Raw genomic sequence first — 22,494 nt, 5'->3', positions numbered from 1 at the left:
ATTTAATTATTTTGACTTCACATGAGCATGCTTCCCAAAAATTTTATTTTGAATTATTTCATTCTTTTCAACTTCCTACCCTTTGTTTTTATCATCCATGTTCCCAATAGGTTTCCCACACTTAAACAATTACACAACTTCTATCTTAAGCTAACCAAGGATTCAACTTAGAATTTTAAATTTGTTTTTCTGCTTAAGGCTAGTGTTGTGATTTATAGAATAAGAGGGAATTAAAGGCTCAAGGGGGCTAACAAGAGTGATGTAAAAGGTAGGCTAATTTTGGGATAAGTAAGTTAGAATCAAACAATGGCCTCAATCATATGCAAGCATGTAGATATATTAAATATGGACATACAGAATGGAACAAAGCAAATATTGCAATTCTAGAGAAGGAAACACACAAAAATATTATGGTTAAATAATGTAACCATGTAAATAAGCTCAAAGTCTCACAGGTTGTGTGTTCTTTAGCTATAATTCATGTTCCAATTACAACTTCAAACAAATTTTTAACATAAAAATTTTCAATTTAAATTAGTGAAATTTTTCAAAAATAGGATCTTAAAAGAAATTTATTATTTTAACCAAGTAGTAACTAAATGCACAAAATCATCAAATAAATATGCAATCAAATATGCAGATGCAACAATGAACAAATAAAGAAAATAAGATTATTGGTGTTGAAAAGAAAGTACTAACCCACGGAGATCGGTATCGACCTCCCCACACTTAAAGATTGCGCCGTCCTCGGTGCATGCTGAGGTGTGCAGGTGGACGGGTTGTTCCAACTGAAGCTTTTCTTCAAGATTTTGCAGATGGATTTGTCTGTCTCCCCATGTAAACGTCTTTCGCTTCCCTTCCGGGTGGCCATCCTAAAAGAAAAAGGAAAGAAAAGTAACCCAAAAATAAAGATAGAAAGTAAATGAAATATGGGTTGAGTAATGCCAAATGATAATGGTCTCATTTACATGGAAGCTTCAACATGTACATGAGAAAATGATAGAAGCCATGGCATACCAGTGGTATAAAATTTGTAACATAGGGGAGGAGAGTGTAAGACAATATAAATTCATGTCAATGCAAAATTAATACAAATAACATAAAAGATTAACATTGACTTAAATAGTATTGCCCAACAGTGTAAAACAAGTTAACAAAATAAATTCAAGAAAAGATGCAACAGTTGAATAAGAATGGATATTTAACACCAATGGGAAAATAAAAAAAATTCAGAAAAAAATAAAAATATGCACAAATTTAAAATGCAATGAATGAGATATGCAAATAAATTAAAATAAAATAAAAAGAAAAATAAGAAGAATGAGAAGGGAAAGAAGGGAAGAGGAAGTAAATAAGAAAGGAGAAGAAAAATTAGGATTTGGAGGAGAGAAAGATAAGATATGTGGCAATTTTAGGGTGAGCTGTGCGGCGCATGCGACGCGACCGCGGAAGGCACGCGTTCGCGTGGGTGCGCGTCAGGTAAGACGATGCGATCGCGTCAGTCACGCGGTTGCGTGACCCGTGTTGCGCTGCTGGCGCGAGTGCAGCCTCGCGCCAGCACAACTCTCTGTTCAAATTAATTTATTTGCCAAAATTGGGGTGACGCGATCGCGTGAGTGTGCGTCAGAAAATAATTGACGCGGCCGCGTCGGCAACGCGGTCGCGTGAGAAGGATTGTGCTTCCAGCACCAATCCAGCACCACTCTCGCACAATATGGCATTGTGCACCCTTTTACGTCGAAAATGCAGGGCACGCGGTCGCATGGGAGGCCATACTTCCCATTCGACGCGGACGCGTCAGCGACGCGGTCGCGTGGGTCGATATGTGCCATTAGCACGCCTCCAGCCACGCTCCTGCGTGACTCTCTGTTCACTTTTAATTTTCCTTTCTCTCCAAGCGATGTGGACGCGTCGCTGATGCGATCGTGTCGCGTAGCGAAAATTTTTTTTATATATGCATGAACAATGTAGAATGCAGTGATTAATATGAGTGCTATGTATGATTCCAGGTTTACTAAAGTAAAATGAAAAGGAAAAAAAAATAAAAACAAATAATGATGAAATAAACTGAAAAAGAAACGACCATACCATGGTGGGTTGTCTCCCACCTAGCACTTTTAGTTAGAGTCCTTAAGTTGGACATTGGAGGAGCTTCCGGTTAGGGTGGCTTATGTTTAAATTCGTCCAAAAATCTCCACCAGTGCTTGGAATGCCAATAGCCTCCTGGTGCACGAAATTGTGATCAATACTTTTCACAACTCAAATAATCCCCGGTAATGAATCCAAAAACTTGGTGTTCAATACCATGGCATAAACACAACTCCACACAACTAACCAGCAAGTGCACTGGGTCGTCCAAGTAATAAACCTTACGCGAGTAAGGGTCGATCCCACGGAGATTGTTGGTATGAAGCAAGCTATGGTCACCTTGTAAATCTTAGTCAGGCAGACTCAAATGGGTATAGATGATGAATAAAACATAAAGATAAAGATAGAGATACTTATGTATGTCATTGGTGAGAGCTTCAGATAAGTGTATGAAGATGCCTTCCCTTCTGTCTCTCTGCTTTCCTACTGTCTTCATCCAATCCTTCTTACTCCTTTCCATGGCAAGCTTATGCAAGGGTTTCACCGTTGTCAATGGCTACCTCCCATCCTCTCAGTGGAAATGTTCAACGCACCCTGTCACGGCACGGCTATCCATCTGTCGGTTCTCGATCAGGCCGGAATAGAATCCAGTGATTCTTTTGCGTCTGTCACTAACGCCCCGCCCTCAGGAGTTTGAAGCACGTCACAGTCATTCAATCATTGAATCCTACTCAGAATACCACAGACAAGGTTAGACCTTCCGGATTCTCTTGAATGCCGCCATCAGTTCTTGCCTATACCACGAAGACTCTGATCTCACGGAATGGCTGGCTCGTTTGTCAGGCGAGCACTCGGTTGTCAGGCGATCAACCATGCATCGTGTATCAGGAATCCAAGAGATATTCACCCAATCTAAGGTAGAACGGAGGTGGTTGTCAGTCACACGTTCATAGGTGAGAATGATGATGAGTGTCACGGATCATCACATTCATCAAGTTGAAGAACAAGTGATATCTTGGACAAAGAACAAGCGGAATTGAATAGAAGAACAATAGTAATTGCATTAATACTCGAGGTACAGCAGAGCCCCACACCTTAATCTATGGTGTGTAGAAACTCCACCGTTGAAAATACATAAGAACAAGGTCTAGGCATGGCCGTGAGGCCAGCCTCTCAAAGTGATCAAAAGATCTAAAGAACAAAAGATTCCAAAGATCAGAAGATGAAAATACAATAGTAAAAGGTCCTATATATAGAGAACTAGTAGCCTAGGGTGTACAGAGATGAGTAAATGACATAAAAATCCACTTCCGGGCCCACTTGGTGTGTGCTTGGGCTGAGCATTGAAGCATTTTCGTGTAGAGACTCTTCTTGGAGTTAAACGCCAGCTTTTATGCCAGTTTGGGCGTTTAACTCCCATTTAGGTGCCAGTTCTGGCGTTTAACGCTGGGAAATCTGAAGGTGACTTTGAACGCCGGTTTGGGCCATCAAATCTTGGGCAAAGTATGGACTATCATATATTGCTGGAAAGCCCAGGATGTCTACTTTTCAACGCCGTTAAGAGCGCGCCAATTGGGCTTCTGTAGCTCCAGAAACTCCACTTCGAGTGCAGAGAGGTCAGAATCCAACAGCATCTGCAGTCCTTTTCAGTCTCTGGATCAGATTTTTGCTCAGGTCCCTCAATTTCAGCCAGAAAATACCTGAAATCACAGAAAAACACACAAACTCATAGTAAAGTCCAGAAAAGTAAATTTTAACTAAAAACTAATAAAAATATACTAAAAACTAACTGGATTATACTAAAAACATACTAAAAACAATGCCAAAAAGCGTACAAATTATCCGCTCATCACAACACCAAACTTAAATTGTTGCTTGTCCTCAAGCAACTGAAAATCAAATAAGATAAAAAGAAGAGAATATACTATAGACTCCAAATTATCAATGAAACTTAGTTCCAAATTAGATGAGCGGGACTAGTAGCTTTTTGCCTCCGAACTGTTTTGGCATCTCACTTTATCCTTTGAAATTCAGAATGATTGGCTTCTTTAGGAACTCAGAATCCAGATAGTGTTATTGATTCTCCTAGTTAAGTATGATGATTCTTGAACACAGCTACTTATTGAGTCTTGGCCGTGGCCCAAAGCACTCTGTTTTCCAGTATTACCACCGGATACATACATGCCACAGACACATAATTGGGTGAACCTTTTCAGATTGTGACTCAGCTTTGCTAGAGTCCCCAATTAGAGGTGTCCAGGGTTCTTAAGCACACTCTTTTTGCCTTGGATCACAACTTTATTTCTTTCTTTTTCTTTCTTTTTCTTTTTCTCCCTTTTTTTTTCGTTTTTCTCCTTCTCTTTCTCTTTTTTTTTGTATTCACTGCTTTTTCTTGCTTCAAGAATCATTTTTATGATTTTTCAGATCCTCAGTAACATGTCTCCTTTTTCATCATTCTTTCAAGAGCCAACAATTTTAACATTCATGAACAACAAATTCAAAAGACATATGCACTGTTCAAGCATACATTCAGAAAACAAAAAGTATTGTCACCACATCAAACTAATTAAGCTAGTTTTAAAGATGAATTCGAAATCCTGTACTTCTTGTTCTTTTGTAATTAAAACATTTTTCATTTAAGAGAGGTGATGGATTCATAGGACATTCATAACTTTAAGGCATAGACACTAAGACACTAATGATCATAAGATACAAACATGGGCAAACATAAAGCACATTTTTCGAAAAACAAGGAAATAAAGAACAAGGAGATTAAAGAACAGGTCCACCTTAGTGATGGCGGCTTGTTCTTCCTCTTGAAGGCCTTATGGAGTGCTTGAGCTCCTCAATGTCTCTTCCTTGTCTTTGTTGCTCCTCTCTCATGATTCTTTAATCTTCTCTAATTTCATGGAGGAAAGTGCATCCCTTGAGGCATCTCAGGGATCTCATGATGAGAGGGGTCTCTTGTTTGCTCCATCCTTTTCTTAGTGATGGGCTTGAGGTCATGCCTTCTCAGTTGAACCGGCTTTCCTCTTGAATTTATCTTCCATTGAGCGCCCTCTTCACAAATGTTTATGAGGACTTGGTCCAACCTTTGATCAAAGTTGACCCTTCTTCATGGCCACAACTTCATAGAAGTGGTCTTGATGCACCCTTGAGATGAATCTCTCCATCTCCCATGACTCGGAGGTGAAAGCTTTTGCCTTCCCTTTCCTCTTTCTAGAGGTTTCTCCGGCCTTAGATGCCATAAATGGTTATGGAAAAACAAAAAGCAATGCTTTTACCACACCAAACTTAAAAGGTTTGCTCGTCCTCGAGCAAAAGAAGAAAGAAGAGAGTAGAAGAAGAAGGAATGAGGAAGAAGGGAATGGCTTTGTGTTTCGGCCATTATGGGTGGGTTTGGGTGGGAAAGTGGTTTGAATTTGAATGGTGAGGTAGGTGGGGTTTTATGAAGGATGGATGTGAGTGGTGAAGAGGAAGATGGGATTTGATAGGTGAAGGGTTTTTTGGGGAAGAGGTATTGAGGTGATTGGTGAATGGGTGGAGAAGAAAGAGGGTGGTGGGGTTGGTGGGGATCCTGTGGGGTCCACAGATCCTGAGGTGTCAAGGAAAAGTCATCCCTGCACCAAATGGCATGCAAAATTGCGTTTTTAGCCAATTCTGGCATTAAACGCCGGGCTGGTGCCCATTTCTGGCGTTTAACGCCAGGTTCTTGCCCTTTCCTGGCGTTTAACGCCAGTCTGGTGCCCCTTTCTGGCGTTAAACGCCCAGAATGGTGCCAGACTGGGCGTTAAACGCCCATCTGCTAGCCTTACTGGCGTTTAAACGCCAGTAAGTTCTTCCTCCAGGGTGTGCTATTTTTCTTCCTGTTTTTCATTCTATTTTTGCTTTTTCAATTGTTTTTGTGACTTCTCATGATCATCAACCTACAGAAAACATAAAATAACAAAAGAAAATATATAAAATATAACATTGGGTTGCCTCCCAACAAGCGCTTCTTTAATGTCAGTAGCTTGACAGAGGGCTCTCATGGAGCCTCACAAATGCTCAGAGCAATGTTGGAACCTCCCAACACCAAACTTAGAGTTTGAATGTGGGGGTTCAACACCAAACTTAGAGTTTGGTTGTGGCCTCCCAACACCAAACTTAGAGTTTGACTGTGGGGGCTCTGTTTGACTCTGATTTGAGAGAAGCTCTTCATGCTTCCTCTCCATGGTGACAGAGGGATATCCTTGAGCCTTAAACACAAAGGATTCTTCATTCACTTGAATGATCAGTTCACCTCTATCAACATCAATCACGGCCTTTGCTGTGGCTAGGAAGGGTCTGCCAAGGATGATAGATTCATCCATGCACTTCCCAGTCTCTAGGACTATGAAATCAGCAGGGATGTAATGGTCTTCAATTTTTACCAAAACATCCTCTACAAGTCCATAAGCTTGTTTTCTTGAATTGTCTGCCATCTCTAGTGAGATTCTTGTAGCTTGTACCTCAAAGATCCCTAGCTTCTCCATTACAGAGAGAGGCATGAGGTTTACACTTGACCCTAAGTCACACAGAGCCTTCTTGAAGGTCATGGTGCCTATGGTACAAGGTATTGAAAACTTCCCAGGGTCCTGCCTCTTTTGAGGTAATTTCTGCCTAGACAAGTCATCCAATTCTTTGGTGAGCAAAGGGGGTTCCTCCTCCCAAGTCTCATTTCCAAATAACTTGTCATTTAGCTTCATGATTGCTCCAAGGTATTTAGCAACTCGCTCTTCAGTGACATACTCATCCTTTTCAGAGGAAGAATACTCATCAGAGCTCATGAAAGGCATAAGTAAGTCCAATGGAATCTCTATGGTCTCATTTTGAGCCTCAGATTCCCATGGTTCCTCATTGGGGAACTCAGTGGAGGCTAGTGCACGCCCATTGAGGTCTTCCTCAGTGGCGTTCACTTCCTCTCCTTCCTCTCCAAATTCGGCCATGTTGATGGCCTTGCACTCTCCTTTTGGATTTTCTTCTGTATTGCTTGGGAGAGTACTAGGAGGGAGTTCAGTAATTTTCTTGCTCAGCTGTCCCACTTGTGCCTCCAAGTTTCTAATGGAGGACCTTGTTTCAGTCATGAAACTTTGAGTGGTTTTGATTAGATCAGAGACCATAGTTGCTAAGTCAGAGGGGTTCTGCTTAGAATTCTCTGTCTGTTGCTGAGAAGATGATGGAAAAGGCTTGCCATTGCTAAACCTGTTTCTTCCACCATTATTGTTGTTGAAACCTTGTTGAGGTCTCTGTTGATCCTTCCATGAGAGATTTGGGTGATTTCTCCATGAAGAATTATAGGTGTTTCCATAGGGTTCTCCTAGGTAATTCACCTTTTCCATTGAAGGGTTCTCAGGATCATAGGCTTCTTCTTCAGATGAAGCATCCTTAGTACTGCTTGGTGCATTTTGCATTCCAGACAGACTTTGAGAAATCAAATTGACTTGTTGAGTCAATATCTTGTTCTGAGCCAATATGGCATTCAGAGTATCAATCTCAAGAACTCCTTTCTTCTGATTTGTCCCATTGTTCACAGGATTCCTTTCAGAAGTGTACATGAATTGGTTATTTGCAACCATTTCAATCAGCTCTTGAGCTTCTGTAGGCGTCTTCTTCAAATGAAGAGATCCTCCAGCAGAGCTATCCAAAGATATCTTGGATAGTTCAGAGAGACCATCATAGAAAATACCTATGATGCTCCATTCAGAAAGCATGTCAGAAGGACATTTTCTGATCAATTGTTTGTATCTTTCCCAAGCTTCATAGAGGGATTCCCCATCCTTCTGTCTGAAGGTTTGGACTTCCACTCTAAGCTTACTCAATTTTTGAGGTGGAAAGAACTTTGCCAAGAAGGCATTGACTAGCTTTTCCCATGAGTCCAGGCTTTCTTTAGGTTGTGAGTCCAACCATGTCCTAGCTCTGTCTCTTACAGCAAAAAGGAATAGCATAAGTCTGTAGATCTCAGGGTCAACCCCATTAGTCTTGACAGTGTCACAGATTTGCAAGAATTCAACTAAGAACTGATGAGGATCTTCCAATGGAAGTCCATGGAACTTGCAATTCTGTTGCATTAGAGAAACTAATTGAGGCTTAAGCTCAAAGTTGTTTGCTCCAATGGCAGGGATAGAGATGCTTCTCCCATAGAAGTCGGGAGTAGGTGCAGTAAAGTCACCAAGCACCTTCCTTGCATTGTTGGCATTGTTGTTGTTTTCGGCTGCCATGTGTTCTTCTTCCTTGAAGGTTTCTGTTAGGTCCTCTATGGAGAATTGTGCTTTAGCTTCTCTTAGCTTTCGCTTCAAGGTCCTTTCAGGTTCAGGGTCAGCTTCAACAAGAATGCCTTTGTCTTTGTTCCTGCTCATATGAAAGAGAAGAGAGCAAGAAAATATGGAATCCTCTATGTCACAGTATAGAGATTCCTTGAGGTGTCAGAAGAACAGAAAAATAGAAGAAAGAGGTAGAAAATTCGAACTTATCAAAGAAGATGGAGTTCGAATTTTGCATCAAGGAATAGTGTTAGTCCATAAATAAAAGGATGTGAGAAAAAGGGAAGTAATTTTCGAAAATCAAGTAAAAGATTTTGAAAACATTTTGAAAAACACTAATTGATTTTCGAAAGCAAAAGTGGAAAAGAAGTAAAGTGATTTTTGAAAAAGATTTTGAAATTTAGAAATTAAAAAGATTTGATTGAAAACTATTTTGAAAAAGATGTGGTTGAGAAGATATGATTGGTTTTTAAAAGATGTGATTGAGAAGATATGATTTGAAAAACTTTTAAGAAGATTTGAATTTAAAAATTAATAACTTGGCTATCAAGAAAAGATATGATTCAAACATTAAACCTTCCTCAACAGAAAAGGCAACATACTTGAAATGTTGAATCAAATCATTAATTGATAGCAAGTATCTTTAAAAAAAGAAAGAAATTGATTTTGAAAACATTTGATTGAAAAGATATGATTTGAAAAAGATTTGATTTTGAAAAACTTTGAAAACTTGAAAAAAAAATTGATTTGAAAACAAAATTCTCCCCCTTGTGCCATCCTGGCGTTAAACGCCCAGAATGGTGCACATTCTGGCGTTTAACGCCCAATGCACTACCTTTTTGGGCGTTAAACGCCCAACCAGGTACCCTGGCTGGCCTTTAAACGCCAGTCTGTCCTTCTTCACTGGGCGTTTTGAACGCCCAGCTTTTTCTGTGCAATTCCTCTGCTGTATGTTCTGAATCTTCAATTCTCTGTATTATTGACTTGAGAAGACACAAATTAAAAATATTTTTGGATTTTTAATAATCAAAATGCAACTAAAATCAAATAACAATGCATGGAAGACACCAAACTTAGCAGTTTGTATACTACTGACACTAATGAGAATGCATATAAGACACACAAAACACTCAAGTCAAGAGAATTTAAAGATTAGAGTAAGAAATCATCAATAACATCTTGAAGATCCTTAAGACACATGAATGAATGCATGCAATTGACACCAAACTTAAAATGAGACACTAGACTCAAACAAGAAATTTTTGGATTTTATGATTTTGTAATTTTTTTTTGTGTTTTTTTTTCGAAAATTATATGGAAGAGAAAATAAAGGTATCAAAATTCTTAATGAGAATTCCAGGAATCATGCAATGTTAGTCTAAAGCTTCAGTCTAAAGGAATTAGACATGGCTAGCCAAGCTTCAGCAGGACATTGCATTCAAGAGCTAAATTGATGAAGATCAATCAGCTTTGGTGATGATAAGAACATCACCTTGAAACACTAGAATTCATTCTTAAGAACTCTGAAGAAAAAATACCTAATCTAAGCAACAAGATGAACCGTCAGTTGTCCATATACGAAACAATCCCCGGCAACGGCGCCAAAAACTTGGTGCACGAAATTGTGATCAATACTTTTCACAACTCAAATAATCCCCGGTAATGAATCCAAAAACTTGGTGTTCAATACCATGGCATAAACACAACTCCGCACAACTAACCAGCAAGTGCACTGGGTCGTCCAAGTAATAAACCTTACGCGAGTAAGGGTCGATCCCACGGAGATTGTTGGTATGAAGCAAGCTATGGTCACCTTGTAAATCTTAGTCAGGCAGACTCAAATGGGTATAGATGATGAATAAAACATAAAGATAAAGATAGAGATACTTATGTATGTCATTGGTGAGAGCTTCAGATAAGTGTATGAAGATGCCTTCCCTTCCGTCTCTCTGCTTTCCTACTGTCTTCATCCAATCCTTCTTACTCCTTTCCATGGCAAGCTTATGCAAGGGTTTCACCGTTGTCAGTGGCTACCTCCCATCCTCTCAGTGGAAATGTTCAACGCACCCTGTCACGGCACGGCTATCCATCTGTCGGTTCTCGATCAGGCCGGAATAGAATCCAGTGATTCTTTTGCGTCTGTCACTAACGCCCCGCCCTCAGGAGTTTGAAGCACGTCACAGTCATTCAATCATTGAATCCTACTCAGAATACCACAGACAAGGTTAGACCTTCCGGATTCTCTTGAATGCCGCCATCAGTTCTTGCCTATACCACGAAGACTATGATCTCACGGAATGGCTGACTCGTTTGTCAGGCGAGCACTCAGTTGTCAGGCGATCAACCATGCATCGTGTATCAGGAATCCAAGAGATATTCACCCAATCTAAGGTAGAACGGAGGTGGTTGTCAGTCACACGTTCATAGGTGAGAATGATGATGAGTGTCACGGATCATCACATTCATCAAGTTGAAGAACAAGTGATATCTTGGACAAAGAACAAGCGGAATTGAATAGAAGAACAATAGTAATTGCATTAATACTCGAGGTACAGCAGAGCCCCACACCTTAATCTATGGTGTGTAGAAACTCCACCGTTGAAAATATATAAGAACAAGGTCTAGGCATGGCCATGAGGCCAGCCTCCCAAAGTGATCAAAAGATCTAAAGAACAAAAGATTCCAAAGATCAGAAGATGAAAATACAATAGTAAAAGGTCCTATATATAGAGAACTAGTAGCCTAGGGTGTACAGAGATGAGTAAATGACATAAAAATCCACTTCCGGGCCCACTTGGTGTGTGCTTGGGCTGAGCATTGAAGCATTTTCGTGTAGAGACTCTTCTTGGAGTTAAACGCCAGCTTTTATGCCAGTTTGGGCGTTTAACTCCCATTTAGGTGCCAGTTCCGGCGTTTAACGCTGGGAAATCTGAAGGTGACTTTGAACGCCGGTTTGGGCCATCAAATCTTGGGCAAAGTATGGACTATCATATATTGCTGGAAAGCCCAGGATGTCTACTTTTCAACGCCGTTGAGAGCGCGCCAATTGGGCTTCTGTAGCTCCAGAAAATCCACTTCGAGTGCAGGGAGGTCAGAATCCATCAGCATCTGCAGTCCTTTTCAGTCTCTGGATCAGATTTTTGCTCAGGTCCCTCAATTTCAGCCAGAAAATACCTGAAATCACAGAAAAACACACAAACTCATAGTAAAGTCCAGAAAAGTGAATTTTAACTAAAAACTAATAAAAATATACTAAAAATTAACTGGATTATACTAAAAACATACTAAAAACAATGCCAAAAAGCGTACAAATTATCCGCTCATCACCTCCGGGGTCCCAAACTAGGCATGTGAAGCTTCTGAACAGCTTCAAACAGATTTTTAGGTTCTCGGGGTGATAAATGTCAGAATAAACTCCAGGATTCCAAGCCTTGCTTTTAAATCCGCCTCCGTTTTGATTTGTAAGTTTCCATTCGGGCGGGTTAAAAAGTAGAATCTCACCGTGATGACCAAACGTTCTCCGTGATCCATGCAATTGAGCATGATACCAATCCGTGTACTTCGAGGTGAAGCGTGGAACTTTATTGAACCTTGTGCACCAGCTCTGAGTACGAGCCATTTCCCTTTTACTCTTAAAGCCGCAGAGAGCTCTAAGCTGGCCATCTGTTTCAAGTAAACCATATTCAAGTGAATAAGTAAAGTCATAAGTTAAGGATTGTACCCACTTGAAGCTTGTATTAGGTGGTAGTGGCCTTGGGATAGGTGTTTCTGGTGGTTCTGTAAGTTCTATTCCCTTATGCTCTTCTGTGAATTCCTCCACTTCTTTGCAAAGATCTTCAATTGTATCTGTGTCCTGGTCAAAGTCTTCCGTGTCTTCCTCATCACTCAAGTCATAGATTGGAGGTTGAGAGAAATCTACCTCCGCATCATCTTCATATTCACTTGGGGAAGATTCTTCGATCTCAGAGAATTCACTTGCGGACGCAAGTTCATCACCAAGAGAGCTAGACTTGTGAATATCACCATCAAGGGAATTTGCTTCTTGGATTATTCCGTCTGATTCCTCATAAACGAATTGCCTTGGAGATTGTACAGTATCTTTCTTAGCATCAATTGTAGCATCCTGGACGGAGTTTTCCTCAATTCTGGATTCCCAAGGAAGTTCAGCATCGCCTAGATCTTCAACCAACTCTTCTTCTTGAACAAAGACAGCCTCTTCTAATTGTTCTAGTACAAATTCATTCTCTGCCTTATCCACTGGAGTCTCTAGTATTTCTTTCGTGCTATGCTCTTCATCGGGTTGTCCACATGGAGCTGTGGTTGATCCTTGTATATTTGAGCGTTTAGTGGCCCATTGGATTAGTGCGTGCTCCAGTTGTTGAATGGTTGTTTGAAATTTAGTTATTGTTTCTTTTAAGCGATCCTCTGCTTCGCGGTTTGCTGGACTTAGACATGATACATAGGGAAGTGGTGATGATTGGAAACGATTGGATTGGTATTGGGGTAAGGAAGTATCATATGATGGCGAATGGTGAAGAAAAGCTTGTGAGTGTGGTGGTTCGAGGTTATGTTGAAAGGACGGTTCATATGCACGGGGTGGGGCTTGTTGGTAGTTACAAGGTTGTCCACCATGTCTTTCAGATGGGTATGCGCGGTAGAATGGTCTTTGTCCAGGATATCTCGGAGGGTGTTGCTGCCAAAAGGATTGATTAGATCCTCTTGGTTCCATCCATCCTTGATTGGTCTGACCTTGGTGCACATTCCTGCTGTAACTTCTATTTCCTTTAACAATATTAGAACCAAACTCAAAGCGAGAGGGGTGAGAGTTCATAGTAGCAAATAAAGATAAAAAGGAAAAACAAAAATAAATAAACAAGCAAGAGAAAAATATTTACAATAACCAATAATAAGGCACACGTTAGCAGTTCCCCGGCAACGGCGCCATTTTGATGAGAAGACTTTTGCGTGGTCTAGAAAATTGTGGATAAATCTTCGTTGCAAGTATAGTTTCTAAACCTTCAAAAGTCCTTTCATACAAACGTTTTGGGTGTCACAAGTAACAAACCCCTTTAGAAATTGTTAACCGAGTATTCAAACCTCGGGTCGTCTTCTCAAGGAACTGCGAGGAAGTATGTTCTTATTATTTGTTATAAAGGTTGTAATCGGGGTTTAGAAGGTGAGAAGCAAGTGATTTAAATGACAAGTAAAGTAAATGGCAATTAAAAATAAATAAATAACTGTAAAACAACTTTTGGCAAGATAAGAGAATTTAGAGGTCTAACTTAGTTATCTCTCTCAACTATAATAAAAGTTGAATCTAAACTCCACTTGGTCAACCTTTACCAGGGCAAAGGAAAGTCAAGGGACTAATTAAATTGACCTTTGAATCCTAATTATTTCCTAAGAAAAGGTTGGGATTATTTAGGTTCAGCTCAATTAGCAAGATAACGATTATTAATTACGTTGAGTTCAACAACTGTTGAGTTACTAAATTCTTAATCAGAACCAAAAGGGGAAAAAGTAAAATTGCTAGAGTGAAAATATCCTCAGATGGGAAGCATCAATAACATAAATCAAAGAGAGCAATAGTAAACTGAAATACCTCAAATATCATTAAATAAAAATGTCATCAACAGCCAATTGGGCAACATCAATCAAACATAATAAAAGCTTCAGAATAATCAAAATATAAAAGAGAGATTTAAATAGAAAAAGGAATATTGAACCTGGATCGAGAGTCACTCTAGAAAGCTAAGAGAAGTCCTAAATCCTAATTTCTAAAAACATTACCTAAATCCTAAGAGAGAGAGAGAAAGGATAGAACCTCTTTCTCCAAAACTACATTTAAAACTTGAAAAGTAAATTATGAGAGGCATATTTATGAATGGATGCATTCCCCCACTTTATAGCCTCTAATCTGTGTTCTCTGGGCCAAAAACTGGGTCAGAAACAGCCCAGAAATCACTTCCAGCGCTTTTTGGTCCGTACAGGTCGCGAAAAAGTGACGCGGCCGCGTCGTCTACGCGACCGCGTGGATTGGGTGTTGGCCAGGTCACGCATCCGCGTGACCCACGCGTTCGCGTTACCTGGCGTCGGGGCAACTATGGCAAATTATATATCAAATTGAAACCCCGGACGTTACTTTCCAACGCAACTGAAACCACGTCGTTTGGACCTCTGTAGCTAAAGTTATAGCCGTTTGAGTGCGAAGAGGTCAGGCTGGACAGCTTACCAATTTCTCCAACTTCTTGTATTCCTTCCACTTTTGCATGCTTCCTTTCCATCCTCCAAGCCATTCTTGCCCTGTAATCTCTGAAATCACTTAACACACATATCAAGGCATCTAATGGTGATAAGAGAGGATTAATAATAAGCAAATATAAGTCCAAAGAAGCGTGTTTTCAATCAAAGCACATAATCAGGAAGGAAATATAAAACCATGCAAATAGTATGAATAAGTGGGTAAAGAGTATATAAAAACCACTCAATTGAGCACAAGATAAACCATAAAATAGTGGTTTATCAACCTCCCCACACTTAAACATTAGCATGTCCTCATGCTAAGCTCAAGAGAAACTATAAAGATGAAGAGGAAAGGTGAAATGTTATGAAATGCAACCTATGTATATGAATGCAACTACATGCAAAATGTTTCTACCTACTTGGTTTAAAAGTAAATAAATCCTCCAAGAATAAATATAAACCAAATTCCACTAATTCAAATTACACAATAAAAGATAAGTAAACTTGTAAGAAGATAGCTCATGAAAGCAGGGAACATAGAATCAAGCATTGGACCCTTACAGGAAATGTATATGCACTTCAAATCTCTCAAGTGTCTAGGGTCAATCACTCTACTCTTCCCTAGTCATGCTTTCTAACACTTTGTTCTTCATCTAACCAATCAACAATATTTAATGCATCAATGCAAACATCATGAGGTCTTTTCAAGGTTGTAATGGGGCCAAGGTAAGGGTGAGGGTATATATATAAGGCTAAATGAGCTAGTGAAGTGAATCCTTGAGTAGTCTAAGATCTCACCTAACATATACATACTATATAAAAAATTTAAAATTATACTTAGCTTCCCATAATTTTTCCTACTTTTGTATTACATGCTCATGTATCAAATTTAATTTTGAATTTCGTCCCATGTGCATTGATCCTTTTTATTTTGCATTGGGGGTAATATTACTTTTTTTGTATCCCCTTATTTAATATATTTTTTTTCAATGCACATGGTAATTTAATTATTTTGACTTCACATGAGCATGCTTCCCAAAAATTTTATTTTGAATTATTTCATTCTTTTCAACTTCCTACCCTTTGTTTTTATCATCCATGTTCCCAATAGGTTTCCCACACTTAAACAATTACACAACTTCTATCTTAAGCTAACCAAGGATTCAACTTGGAATTTTAAATTTGTTTTTCTGCTTAAGGCTAGTGTTGTGATTTATAGAATAAGAGGGAATTAAAGGCTCAAGGGGGCTAACAAGAGTGATGTAAAAGGTAGGCTAATTTTGGGATAAGTAAGTTAGAATCAAACAATGGCCTCAATCATATGCAAGCATGTAGATATATTAAATATGGACATACAGAATGGAACAAAGCAAAGATTGCAATTCTAGAGAAGGAAACACACAAAAATAATTATGGTTAAATAATGTAACCATGTAAATAAGCTCAAAGTCTCACAGGTTGTGTGTTCTTTAGCTATAATTCATGTTCCAATTACAACTTCAAACAAATTTTTAACATAAAAATTTTCAATTTAAATTAGTGAAATTTTTCAAAAATAGGATCTTAAAAGAAATTTATTATTTTAACCAAGTAGTAACTAAATGCACAAAATCATCAAATAAATATGCAATCAAATATGCAGATGCAACAATGAACAAATAAAGAAAAGGAATATCATTAAATAAAAATGTCATCAACAGCCAATTGGGCAACATCAATCAAACATAATAAAAGCTTCAGAATAATCAAAATATAAAAGAGAGATTTAAATAGAAAAAGGAATATTGAACCTGGATCGAGAGTCACTCTAGAAAGCTAAGAGAAGTCCTAAATCCTAATTTCTAAAAACACTACCTAAATCCTAAGAGAGAGAGAGATGAGAGAACCTCTCTCTCCAAAACTACATTTAAAACATTAAAAGTAAATTATGAGAGGCATATTTATGAATGGATGCATTCTCCCACTTTATAGCCTCTAATCTGTGTTCTCTGGGCCGAAAACTAGGTCAGAAATAGCCCAGAAATCACTTCCAGTGCTTTCTAGTCCGTACAGGTCGCGGAAAGTGACGCGGCCACGTCGTCCACGCGACCGCGCGGATTGGGTGTTGGCCAGGTCACGCGTCCGCGTGATCCACGCGTTCGCGTCTCCTGGCGTCGGGACAACTATGGCAAATTATATATCAAATTGAAGCCCCGGATGTTAGCTTTCCAACGCAACTAGAACCGCGTCGTTTTGACCTCTGTAGCTAAAGTTATAGCCTTTTGAGTGCGAAGAGGTCAGGCTGGACAGCTTAGCAATTTCTCCAACTTCTTGTATTCCTTCCACTTTTGCATGCTTCCTTTCCATCCTCCAAGCCATTCTTGCCCTGTAATCTATGAAATCACTTAACACACATATCAAGGCATCTAATGGTGATAAGAGAGGATTAATAATAAGCAAATATAAGTCCAAAGAAGCATGTTTTCAATCAAAGCACATAATCAGGAAGGAAATATAAAACCATGCAAATAGTATGAATAAGTGGGTAAAGAGTAGATAAAAACCACTCAATTGAGCACAAGATAAACCATAAAATAGTGGTTTATCAACTACCTCCAATAATTCAAATTCAATAATATACAATATGCATCATTAATTACTTATATGAATTCCAACATCAACTTAGCCCCCACATGGTACCAATAACAAAGTCAATCTCACTAACCATTTTGCATAAACCAATCCACACATATCATGCATACAAGCTTCCATCACAACCTCTAATAATCACTAACCACATACATAATAATACAATCCACCGCTATACATACTCATCAACAAGAGCTTCCACCACAACCTCCAAACATTTATCATACAATCAACACAACCATATCAACCAATCGACTACGTCAATAATTCAAATCCTATCTTAGGATCACTAGCCTAAGTTTTCACATTACATTATATTTTAGATACAGGAAATCGAAACCATACCTTGGCCGATTCCCATTCAACCCGAAACACCTCTAATTTCACTTTTTCCTCCCTCTCAAGGTTCTAACACCCTTCAAACAGATTTCTCAGCACCAAAGGCCCACTCCAAACTCTCCAAGACCTCAATCAAGCTTTAATATACATATATACATATTTCCTAACAGACAAAGCATACACCCACACATACAAACTCAATATTTATTCATAAAAACTCAAGTATTGACTTAGGATTGAGAATTTTATCACACCCAAGGATCAAAGAGGCAAGATTAAGCCTTTCTCTCAAGCTAGTTGGATCATATAACATCAAAAACTCAAAAATTGCAACACTTTATCCATTAAATTTTGAAATCAAGGGCTGGAAATTCAGAGAGGAATTTGTGGCTTACCTCTCAAATCAAGTTATGGCCTTTGTAGAGCTCGACGACGCAGTCGCGTGACTGCAAACAGTGTGACGATCGGAGCTTCAGATCAAAAGTTATCAAGGATTGAAGATTAAGCTAGGTTTATGTTTTCATAACATGCTCCTCCCTTCCCCATGTGTATCTCAGTATGTTTGTGTGTGTGGCTGGGAGAAGAAGGCTATTGCCTTCATTTAATTACCCATCTAGGTTGGGCCAAGGGTCCAATACGGGCTCGGTTGGCCCGGTTTGATCCGTTTTGTCCAATTTTGGGCCAAATTCTTTAAGATAAGTGTCAAAATTCTCGTTTTAATTTTCTCAATCATATTAAACCATAAAAATCACATTTCTAATTTTCTAGAATAAATTCTAATTTGTGGGTTAATTATATATTAAATAAACTAACTGGGTTTTACAAAACTTAAACCGTATCTTAATGTTGGCGATTTCCAAACTCTCAGAGCCTTGTAGTCACTCCCGCAACAATATCACGCCGAGTAAGCTTCGCCTTATGCCCAAAATCAATTCAACAAGCTCTAATCCATCTAATTACACAATTTCACATAGTCTCAACCTAGGATTTTTGCATAAAATAGAGAAAATCGGAGTAATTAAGATTCTATACCTTGCTTTTCCTAACCTTGGGCTAAAACCTTAAGAGCACTCACGATTGGACTTCCCCTAAACAAGAAAAACCAAAACCCTTCAATATTTAACCTCAAAAATGTGAAATTGAAAAGAATAGAAAACTAGGCATAGAATTTGAAATTTCTTACTGCTTTTTTCAAACAGAATTGAAGGAAATTCTAAGACAAACGCGTGGCCACAAACAGTTCGTTAATCATAGCTCCGAAGAAAAATTATGGGCAAAAAAAGGAGAAGATGAATAGTAAAAATTGCTTCTTCTCACTCTCTTCTCACTAACTCGTGCTCTCTCTCTCTCTCTCTCTATTTCCTTGCTAAAATGAGCTGAATGGCTCTTTGAGTGAGGGTTATAAGGGTTGGGTTGTGAGCCTTGGACCCAACTTGGGCCCAGTTCACTTGTTTTAGCTCGTTGGCCTAATTTTGGGCCAAAACTTTTGAGAATAGCACTTTAATTCGTATTCCAATTATTTCTACTTTCCAAATTATAAATTTTAGTTTATTAACCTTTTTCACTCATAATTAATTGTCTCACTTGTAGTGCTGGACACACTTAAGTGGTACTGCTGGTTAAATGATCAATATGCCTTTTTACGCATTTTCCTGAAATACATTACATGTTCCCACTCAGAAAAATTCTTCGAATCCAATTATCATCGTTAGATTTTCAAATTCCTAAGTTTTAATTTTCGACCCCGTCCGGGTGTATTTTAATTATTTTAATTTAATGATAAATTATCCAATTAATCTTTTTATAATTTTCTCGGGTCTAACATCCTACCCACCTAATTAAAAATTTTGCCCTCAAAATTTGCTTTCCAACTTCCATGTATGCTCCTCAAGAACTCCTTGACTCTAAGCAATCTTATCCAGAAAAACTTTCTCAACACCCAACCTAAGATTCGCAAGCTTACCTAACATGTTATCACCATCACTGAATCAAAATAATAACTCTATGCAACTATCAATCCTTTCGATCCCTTAGATCTTAATCGAACTGAACGCTCAAACAATCCAAGAACAAGTGATGCATTGACTATCAGTCCAACCTCAAAACTAAGTCTAATCTAATCAGCAACAAAGACATGAAATCATGCTAGTTGAAAGCCACCGCAAAATCTTTAGTCCTAAATCCTCGACTTTATCAAAAGCTATCTACTTTTTTCTACGTTTTTCCATATTGATACTCCAACCCGCTTCCACTGCGTTACTCTTATCGTTAGCCATTAAGAATCTAATAATTCATTCACATCACACTCTATTATCGGATCATAAAAATATATCTCTCGTTTTAAAGCTTTATCAAACTAACCCAAATAATGCTTATGTTCATCTTAAGACTCAAATCACAATTTAGGGCCTTAGTGCATCTCTAGTTTTAAATCAAATTCTTATTAGAATCCTCAATCTCAATAATCATACTACTTAGGACTTCAACAACAATCAAGGTACCAACTTAGGTTTTTCATCTTCAAGCACAAAACCATAGCTTGATATAGTAGACAACCAATAAATCCATTTATCATAACTAAAATTCAATGCCAATCAATGTCAAACCTAGCCAAATTCAAGCCTACGCCATGCGCTTCATTTCTACCTGCCTCTACACTCAACAATTCACCACATACCCAATGTTCTATCACCCTATAATCTACAAATAAATCCAAGATCAAATATGGTTATCCTCATTAAAATTTCTCCACTTTAAAAGGAACTTCTCGACATCCTAGTCTAGTCACCATAGTTTTTGAAGCAGGAGTATGTACATGCAGTCCAATTAAGTTTGATTTTGAGTTTGACACTTTTCATCCTAAACTCCCATCTCCATCACATACTACGAATAAACATAGTGTTTCAGTATCATACGATGAAATTAGAGTTTAATTACTAGTTTCACAATTACCTTAGATCAGATAATCAGATCTAACTGCCTCCTGGTTTTCTGTGTGGACAATCCTTAACCAATTACCCTGGCGAACCATACTTGTAACATACCCAACCGACATGGCTTGTCCGGATGGTACCTTCCACGTCTTAGGCACTTCAAATTATCTGGTTGAGTCCTCGCCTGCTTTCGCTTACCATATCGCTGGTAGTTGTCGTTTCTTCTGTAATTGTTCTGGCTCTTTGGTGTAATCTTCTTTCCTTTCTCTTTTTTGTAGAATTTATGGTGGTCACTCCTTACCACTGCGGTCCTTCCGAGTATTTTCCCACTACTCGACCCTTGTTGACCAACTCTGGAAAGCTCCCTATCTCCATTGTTACCACGACACTTAGAATATTACCTCCACCATCATGCCCGTCACCACCTTTATTGCCATCTCCAGCTTGTTGTTCCATCCTATCTACCGCTCGGTTGGTCGGGGCGACCAACAGCATTAATGGCCATAGCTATGATTTCCATTGTGGCTAAGAAATTAGTCAGACTACCTACCGGTACGGTTACCTCATTGCCTCTCCGTCCTCATCCACGAGTTCCCATTCGAGTCCTGTCCACACCAAACGAGTGATATCAAAGTGATTAGTCTCAATATCTCAAGTTAATTGCTTCAAATTCCCAAAGGTGTACTCATGAACTTCATGCTAAACATATCAATTAGATATCCTAAATAGCACGGCATAAACTCAGAGTATGCATTGAAGCATCCCTCTGGCTCACGAGGACAAACTGTTTTGATACCATAATGTAACACCCTACCTTCATATTCTTATGCTCGAATCATAAGTTAATGATAGTAAGGTGATACGACTCAAGATAGAGTTGTAATACATACATACATACATACATACATACATAGATATATATATATATATATATATATATATATATATATATATAGAAGAGAATATTAAATGAGAAATCTGAAGAGGAGTAAAAAAATCGCGAGCACAAACACACATATATCAAAGAATAGTGTGTTCGGAAGAATAAGGAAAAATGAAAACTTAAAGGAAGAATAGAGTAAAGACACACACACACATATATATATATATATATATATATGTATATGTATATGTATATGTATGTATGTATGTATGTATGTATGTATATATAACAGCCACTAGTCACGACATGCAAAGTTTAGATCGGCTAGGATTACAACATAATAAAACAGTTCATAACAGATCGTATCTCTCCCAAAATACATCAAGGTTTCAAAAGAAAATATATACATATACATCATCAAAGTTCTCTAAAACAAGAGGGAGAGATTCTAAATAAAATAAAAAAACATAATTTAAAATAAACTTCGCTGTCTTTTAGACAAACTCCAACTCACTATGGAGTACCAAGACCTGCATCTAAAAAACAAGGAATATATACATAATGAGAATCTCTGACCCATGGGTTTTCACTACGGTAAAAATGCCAAATAGATACAATATAATATAACAGAAACTCTCCAAGTAATCTTAATCTCTCATACATCAATCTTTCCATCCTAGGTTCTCACTAATCCGTAATTAGGAAACGATCATAAGGGATTCTAGCATTAACTGACAAAACAGTCCTCAGCATTAACTGACACCAGCATGAGGGACTTCTTAAATATTCAAACACAAGCAAAACAAACAAGTAATACACAAGTAAATTCAGGTAAAGCAATTAGCACTTAGATAAATAATATGTACAGTTAAACAAGCCAAGATAACTAACAAACCGAAACAATTTAATAAAATACAAATGATGTATACATGTCCTATGGCCAACGATATAATCTGTCGGTTATATAGACAATCCCAATATGTCCGATAGCTAACCCTGGACAGTCCTTGTGTGCGCGCATCCTCAAGCTCATAATCATACATCAATGTCATGGGAGAACATCTGGGAAGGTCTAGGTGCCCGGTCACATCTCGCGATG

The 22,494-nt window shown here is 38.5% G+C and overlaps 1 non-coding gene across 1 annotated transcript; it reads left to right on the top strand.

Annotated features, from left to right (window-relative positions):
* The first annotated feature begins 7,814 nt into the window (after positions 1-7,814).
* LOC130953980 (small nucleolar RNA R71) lies at positions 7,815-7,922 on the top strand. Its single transcript, XR_009076139.1, has one exon. It is a non-coding gene; the product is annotated as a small nucleolar RNA R71 (small nucleolar RNA).
* The last annotated feature ends 14,572 nt before the right edge of the window (positions 7,923-22,494 follow it).

Source organism: Arachis stenosperma, chromosome 9, assembly GCF_014773155.1.
Source record: "Arachis stenosperma cultivar V10309 chromosome 9, arast.V10309.gnm1.PFL2, whole genome shotgun sequence".
Classification (NCBI taxonomy): domain Eukaryota; kingdom Viridiplantae; phylum Streptophyta; class Magnoliopsida; order Fabales; family Fabaceae; genus Arachis; species Arachis stenosperma.
This window is presented reverse-complemented; position numbering and strand designations above follow the sequence as displayed.